This window comes from Bubalus kerabau, chromosome 3, assembly GCF_029407905.1.
Source record: "Bubalus kerabau isolate K-KA32 ecotype Philippines breed swamp buffalo chromosome 3, PCC_UOA_SB_1v2, whole genome shotgun sequence".
NCBI classification, from domain to species: Eukaryota; Metazoa; Chordata; class Mammalia; order Artiodactyla; family Bovidae; genus Bubalus; species Bubalus kerabau.
The window spans coordinates 111,327,306-111,334,760 of NC_073626.1; the positions used below are offsets into that span (position 1 = coordinate 111,327,306).

Here is a 7,455-nt window from a genome sequence, read left to right on the forward strand (position 1 = left end):
GTCACTCTATTGTGTCTGACTCTTTGCGACCCCATGGACTGTAGGCCACCAGGTTCCTCTGACCGTGGGGATTCTTCAGGCAAGAATACTGGAGTGGGTTGCCTTGCCCTCCTCCAGGGGATCTTCCCCACCCAGGGATCGAACCCAGGTCTCCCTCATTGCAAGTAGATTCTTTACAGTCTGAGCCACCAAGGAGTACTTATCTCTTAATCATTTACCCTAAGCAAACAGATAAAGTATGTATTCCACTTAAGTGTCAGAGTGAAAACTGAAAGACAATAAAAAATTTGATGATGTATTGACAGCTTTGAGAGAAGAACCAAGCAGTTTATCATTGTCACACAACCATAAACACATTCAGAAACACATATAATATACATTAAAAAAAAAACAAAAAACTAAAGCCCACTTATATTGATGGAAGTGCTCCTTTCTTAAATAGCAATTTAAAATTATTAAGTATTAGTATTTTTTCCAACAAATCAGTAAATTGATCTTGGTTTTTGGTGTTTAAAAAAACAAAGATGAGTTAAAAAAATTAAATCTTGGCATATACCTTGTGTGGGGAGCATACATGTAGGAGAATAGCCATTCTTAATTAAGGAAACACCATGTCACAAACAATCAGAGCTGAGCCCTTTGAAATATTCCCTCACATGCCAGCAGAATATAAAGCCACCATCAAATTTTCTGCATTTTGCATAATGTGCTGGTAATTAACCTTATAAACTTATTTTCTGAGCAAGTCTCGTAGTTGATAAATGCAGTTAAGGGCAAAATCCAGCAAGGTTATTGAATAACAATCAGTGCATCCAGAATGAAAAATAACCCACCTTCTTCTGAAGTAAGGTATGAATAGACTTTACTCTTGTAATTAATGTTGCTGCATTTTGCATGAAGATGGGATATTTTTCATTTAAAGCCCATGTGTTAATTTTCCGTCATAGACAAGCCAAAAACCTTGCCTCCTATCATCAGACCTTTGGCACTTCCTTCTGCTTCCATCTTAGGTCTCTGCCAATGCATCATATTCTGTATTGGACTTCCATGCTGAGATTAGGGCACAGATAGTCAGAAGAAACATTCATTTTGTTTTCAATCATACTAAGATTAAAAGAAGCCACATGAAAACCAAATGCTACTCCTACTAACAGTGCATATCCAAAGATTAATCTGAAAGGCAAGGAACCTTAAAAGCCTGGATTAATGAAAGCAAAATACAAGAGCTATTGTATAATAGGTGAATGATGGTACTGGCATTAAACAGTACCAGGCATCAATATATTGCAGCTATCTTGCAAAGTCACAATAATATTGAATCTCCAAATAATTCTGGACAATGAGTAGACCTGTGGTCTAGTCCAGTTCTGCATCTGGTCCTTGGTAAGAGCTTAAGAACCTCATTTAGCTTCTAAGAAGCTTAAAGTCTTTATCTGCCAAGAGTAGAGATTGACCTTGCAAACTCCTATGTTCCTTTCCAAAGCTGATTTATTTTGCCATATAGGAGAAAATAACACAACATTGTAAAGTAACTGTACTCCAATAAAAATTAAATTAAAAAAATTTTAACAACAAAAAAACCCCTAAAATTTGTATGAGTTTCAGAAGATTCAGTTGTTCTCTTTTTCTTTTGAAAATATAAAGTAAATAGCATATTTGCTAAGGTGAAAAGTAATATGTGGGAGGGGTATGTGTGTTTGTTTCCACCTCAGTTTCTAACCTTTTCTGAGTCTAAGTGGCTTGCCATTATCCAAGTGATAAAGATCCTAGCTTGAGTCACAAGATCCTATAGAATCTGATCACATCCACATTGCAGATTCATCCTGCTGAAAATCTGCATCTTGCATTCTAGGATACTGAATAGTTTCTTGAATGTGCTATTCTATTTTCCTCTATTCTCAATACCTTTTTACACCACCCTCATTTACCTGAAAAAAAAAAAATCTATTTGTAATCAAAAGCCCAGTTCAAGCAAGAATTATTCTAAAAGACTGTCTGTGTCAAGAATCCTCATTCGTTCCCTCCTCTGTACCAGCCCTTTGCCCCATATCTCTATTCTGCATTTATCACAGTTACTATATTTGATTCTTCATGAAACCAGTTGTATGTTATTTACATTACCTAACACTATGTCTTTTACCTCAAGAAATGTTCAGAAAATGTGAGTGAAATTTAAATCCTTGAACTTTGTGATATTTTTAATGAGCATACTTAAAATGTGCTAATTTTGTTCCAATTTAATAAATGACTTTGAGAATATATGCAGTATTTGTGTTGTCAGTTTAGTAATTTAAACAAGTGTTGACTTTTAAAAATACACAATGTGGGAGTTGTGAGTTAACTTTTATTGGGGGCAAAATGAGAACTATAGCCCAAGAGACAGCACCTCAGATAGCCCTGAGAAACTGTTCCAAAGAGGTAGAGGGGAAGGTCAGAATATATGTTATTTTGTGGAAGGGGGTAGTACATGTAATCAATCCCATATTTTTTGCAGTTTTCTGCTTGTCATGAGGAGCAGTTATCACTATGAAGGATTTTAGTGCTTTTCTAGATACAAAGATATATAAGAATTGAACTCATAAAGTTGGCTCCTGAAAATATTTAACTATCTGAAGACTTGTTCTTCCAGTTTCCTCCCCTACAGCACCCCCACCCCCACCACAGGCTGCCTCATTTCTGTTCTCAACCTTGAATTGCTCTAGAGGGTGTTGAAAATCAGCAGCTGCAGCAGCACATGATTTAATCCTTGTGGTAGATGACAAGTGCAATGGCAAGGGCCAATTTGTAGTTGATATAACCTGTTAATACAACCTGTATACAACAGATAAATACTGTTCTTAACTATCCACCATTAGAATAAAATTTACAACACTATAGAATAATATTTTGTATAGTATTAGAGAGAAAATTCATCATATATTTTCTCAGTAATCTTAAATATAATATCTAAAATTCTTAATCCAAGGCCAAAAATTTACAGACAGTCAAATTTTGTAATGAGACAATTAAAATAAATGTTGTAAATTAATCTTATAAATGTCAGATCAGTAGTTTTAGATCCCATAATTTATGGAAATCCAGTATTGGCTCATGACCAATGTGCCCAGTTAAATTTCTAGGTTCTTTTTTATCTCCTAATCACTGAGCACAAAATTTTGTCTCTTAAAAAAATGATTACTGTTCCTTCATATTCTTAAAAATAAGTCCTCTTTTTACGGACATATAGATAAAATTATATACAGATCTACATAGCATTTATATATGTCAAAGATTAGTACTCAGTTGTTAATCATAGATGTTTCATTTATTGGTAAAAGCACTACTAAACACTTTTAAGCTCTTCTTGATCTACATAATAAACTGTAGTTTAAAAATTGACATAATAGAGCATGAAGCTAAAAAGCTTTAGATTTGTAATGGTGATTTCTTCCAATAGTTTAAAATTCAACATGAAAAATTAAAATTCTCATAAATAATAATCCAGAACATATTCTAAAAATATTAAAGGCCAAGTTTGATATTGATGCATTATTTTTAGTCACATGATTCAGTGATTAAATATGCCTTGTACATAATTGTACATATTGGTGTTCAACATACATTTATTAAATGAGGAAATATTTCCAATGATGGCTCTTGTGACGTGACCTCATACATTTTGCTTATTTTTATTCACTTAATTTTTACTTACTTACATGTTTACACATAGTCAGAAATATATCCAGGATCAATTTATATCCTCTCATAACTAAAGGCATAATTTCAGAGAAATTGAAAGAAAGTGATGATATTAGGAGTTACAAATATTTGTTTCCTTTTTTTTTTGTTCTCCAGGGTAAACTCACTTTTTCTTTTGATCATACTGAGTAACACCTATTTTTATATTTTTATGTTTGTAATATGTGATTATGTTTCTGTTTCACCTATCTGCCTCCCTTCTAAAGAAAGGTTGCTGGAAATAATTTTCTCTTTATTACTACCAGGTAGCACAGAACTAGATATATAGATATTTAATAAGTGTTGGTTCAGTGAATAGTTAAATGGATGGGGGGATGCATGGATGGGTGCATGGATAAATGCATGATTGAATGAATAATGACAGAAATAAATGACTGTCTACGTGACTAAAACACAGGAACTATTTAAGGGATAACTGATTCATTGGTAATGTATATAGCATCCCAGAATCCTTGTGTTCATAATATTTCAGGTTTCATTTTTAGCTTTTCAATCTTTCCCAGATAGTCTCAGGTCAGCCAAGCTCACAGAAGCTAGTGCAGAACTGAATGCTAATTTAACAATGTACAGAAAGAAATATCACTGCTAAGCAGACAAGATTTATAGTTTCCTTGACCAACTTATAATCTCTGTGGGAAATCAAATGGGAAGCCAAACTATAAAGACAAGTTTGCTTACTTTATATGAAGAATTAGTACAAAGAGCATAAGGTGAATGATTATAATGTCAAATCATGTCATAAGCAATGAATAGTTCAGAGTTGGCACTGCCAAATTTGCTTTCTGTTAAAAACTCACTTTCCACGCTAACCAGTGTGATTCTGATCAACTCATTTTCCAGTTCTCAGTATCAAATGTTACTTAAGCATTCATTTTCTTTAATACATTGCTCAGAAATTTATTGCTTATATTTTTTTTGTCTAAAAATACCAAGCTATAACAAGAAATGTTGAAAAATACAATTTATTTGAATGTTAGGAAAACAACAAAACATCTGCACACCCAAGATAAGATTTTATCTTCATTTTATCTTCAAAATGTCTAAAGAAATAAGTTACTTGATGAAGAGGAATATATATAAAGTTAATTGTTTTATATATAGTGATTTCATCAGGGCTTTGGGGAGAAGAATCTATAACAGTAAGTATGATAAGTTCTGACTAATTTTTATTTTCCAGACTCATTAAAAAATAATGAATATTATATTCAAGGTAAACAATTGAAAATGTTATCTTTAAAATTGTTATTTAGAATTGTTCTAGCAATATGGCTGCTTTGATATTGTGAAAAATGATGCATGATTAAACATCTAGAAATGTTGAATACACTTTTACAAACATATATTTAAAAGAATAAGAGCTCTCTCAATAGGTTGTGGTAAAATCCGCATAAAGCAAAAGTGAAAAAAATAAGTTGAAATGAAAGTGATGAACAAAAAATGAAGCCACAGCTATAAATATATAACTATAGACACATATCTTACAGACATATGCTGATACCAGGACCCTAAAACTGTGGGTATTGATCATCACTTGGAAAAAGGGGAAAGGTCTCAGAAGCAACAGAATTGAGATCCTCCCATACATTGATAATACTTAAGCCACTATATCTTCAGTGAAAAAAAGTAGACTAGAAAAATATCTACCACGGTCCTCTGATCCCTGTCAGCGCAGCTCAGCAGTCATGGCCAACCACATCGTGCTCTACACTGCGCCAAGATGCCCATCTTGGGGCTGGGCACCTGGAAGTCCCCTCCAGGTAAAGTGACAGAGGCTGTGAAGGTGGCGATTGACTCTGGGTACTGTCACATTGACTGTGCCCACATGTACCAGAATGAGAATGAGGTGGGTTTGGCCCTCTACGTGAAGCTGCAGGAGAAGGTTGTGAAATATGAGGACCTCTTCATCATCAGCAAGCTGCGGTGCACATATCACAACAAGGACCCGGTGAAAGGAGCCTGCCAAAAGACGCTCAGCGACCTGAAGCTGAATTACCTGGACCTCTACCTCATCCACTGGCCCATGGGCTTCAAGCCTGGGAAAGACTTTTTCCCTTTGGATGAGGACATCGACGTGATTCCCAGTGAGAAAGATTTCATGGATACCTGGACGGCCATGGAAGAGCCGGTGGACGAAGGGCTGGTGAAAGTTATTGGAGTCTCCAACTTTAACCATCTCCAAGTGGAGATTCTTAAACAAACCTGGCTTAAAATACAAGCCGGTGGTTAACCAGATCGAGTGCCACTCATACCTCATTCAGAAGTTAATCCAGTACTGCAACTCCAAAGGCACTGTGGTGACTGCCTATAGTCCTCTCGGCTCTCCCAACAGGCCCTGGGCCAAGCCCGAGGACCCTGCCATACTGGAGGACCTGAGGATCAGAGCGATTGCAGACAAGCACAATAAAAGCACAGCCCAGGTGCTGATCTGATTCCCCATGCAGAGGAACCTGATTGTGATCCCCAAGTCGGTGACGCCTGAACACATTGCTGAGAACTTCCGGGTCTTTGACTTTGAACTGAACAAGGAGGATATGACCACCTTGCTCAACTACAACAGGGACTGGAGGGCTTGTGCCTTGATGAGTTGTGCCTCCCACGGGGATTACCCCTTTCACAAGGAGTTTTGAAGCTGCGGGTGTCTGCCCTTGGCCAGATGACCTGCCATCCCCCACCTCTTTTCCTGTGTGTTGCGTAAGTTGGCCCGTGTCCCTCAGTGGTGGATCAGCGACTTCTAGACAAACCGGTGAGGGCTCGGCCAGCTTGGTGTTGGGTCCAAAGAACAGAATCAGTAGATTAGTAGAAGTCTCTTCAGTTTTCCTTTGCCTTTCTTGTCTGGGGAACTGGGGAACATGCAACCCAAATACTCTTTTCTAAACTGAATTTACTAAATCAGAATAGTGCCTCTAACAGTGGGATTTTGATTGCTTGGTACAGTAATCCTTTCAGCTAGACTTTTCTTTGCCTCAAATAAAAAGTGTTCTTATGGAAAAAAAAAAAAAAAAAAAAAATCTACCAGTAAAACAAACAGAACAGCAAAGCAAGAGTAAAGATGTTTTTTCTTTGCTTTAAATAAGGTCCTTGGGGAAAAGTATATGCAATTACTGGTCTAAATTAGGAGGAGTTGTGGTTTTAGTTAAAAACACTTACATAATCTAAAAAACCACAATTTAAGAAATAGCACTCCAATCAGCGCTGTGCTGTGCTTAGTTTCTCAGTTCTGTCTGACTCTTTGTAACCCCATGGGCTGTAGCCCACCAGGGGCCTCTGACCATAGGGGTTTTTCAGGCAAGAATACTAGAGTGGGTTGCCATGCTTTCTCCAGTGGATCTTCCTAATCCAGAGATTAAACCCAGGTCTCCCACATTGCAGGCAGATTCTTTACTGTCTGAGCCACCAGGGGTAATTTTATATAAATATAAAGCAATAGAGGAGCAAATGTGGTGAAATATTAATATTAATATTTAGAAATTTTTTGTGAAAAGCAAAATTCTCTGTATTGTTTTTGCAAGTCTTTTCAATATCTCAAACAATTAGAAGAAAGAAAAAAAAAGATCATATCCTGTAGAACCTTGCAGAAGGAAAAGAAAATCAGCTACAGAAGATGATACTCTGGACTGGACTTCTCAGAAGTTTTTGTTTTTTTATTTTTTTTCCTTAGTGTCATAAAGGCAGGGACTAAAAAATCTAAAAAGTACAGAATAATTTGGATCTCAACTG

The 7,455-nt window shown here is 36.1% G+C and overlaps 1 pseudogene; it reads left to right on the top strand.

Annotated features, from left to right (window-relative positions):
- Positions 1-5,420: 5,420 nt before the first annotated feature.
- Positions 5,421-6,365, top strand: LOC129647745 (aldo-keto reductase family 1 member B1-like; annotated as a pseudogene).
- Positions 6,366-7,455: the final 1,090 nt, after the last annotated feature.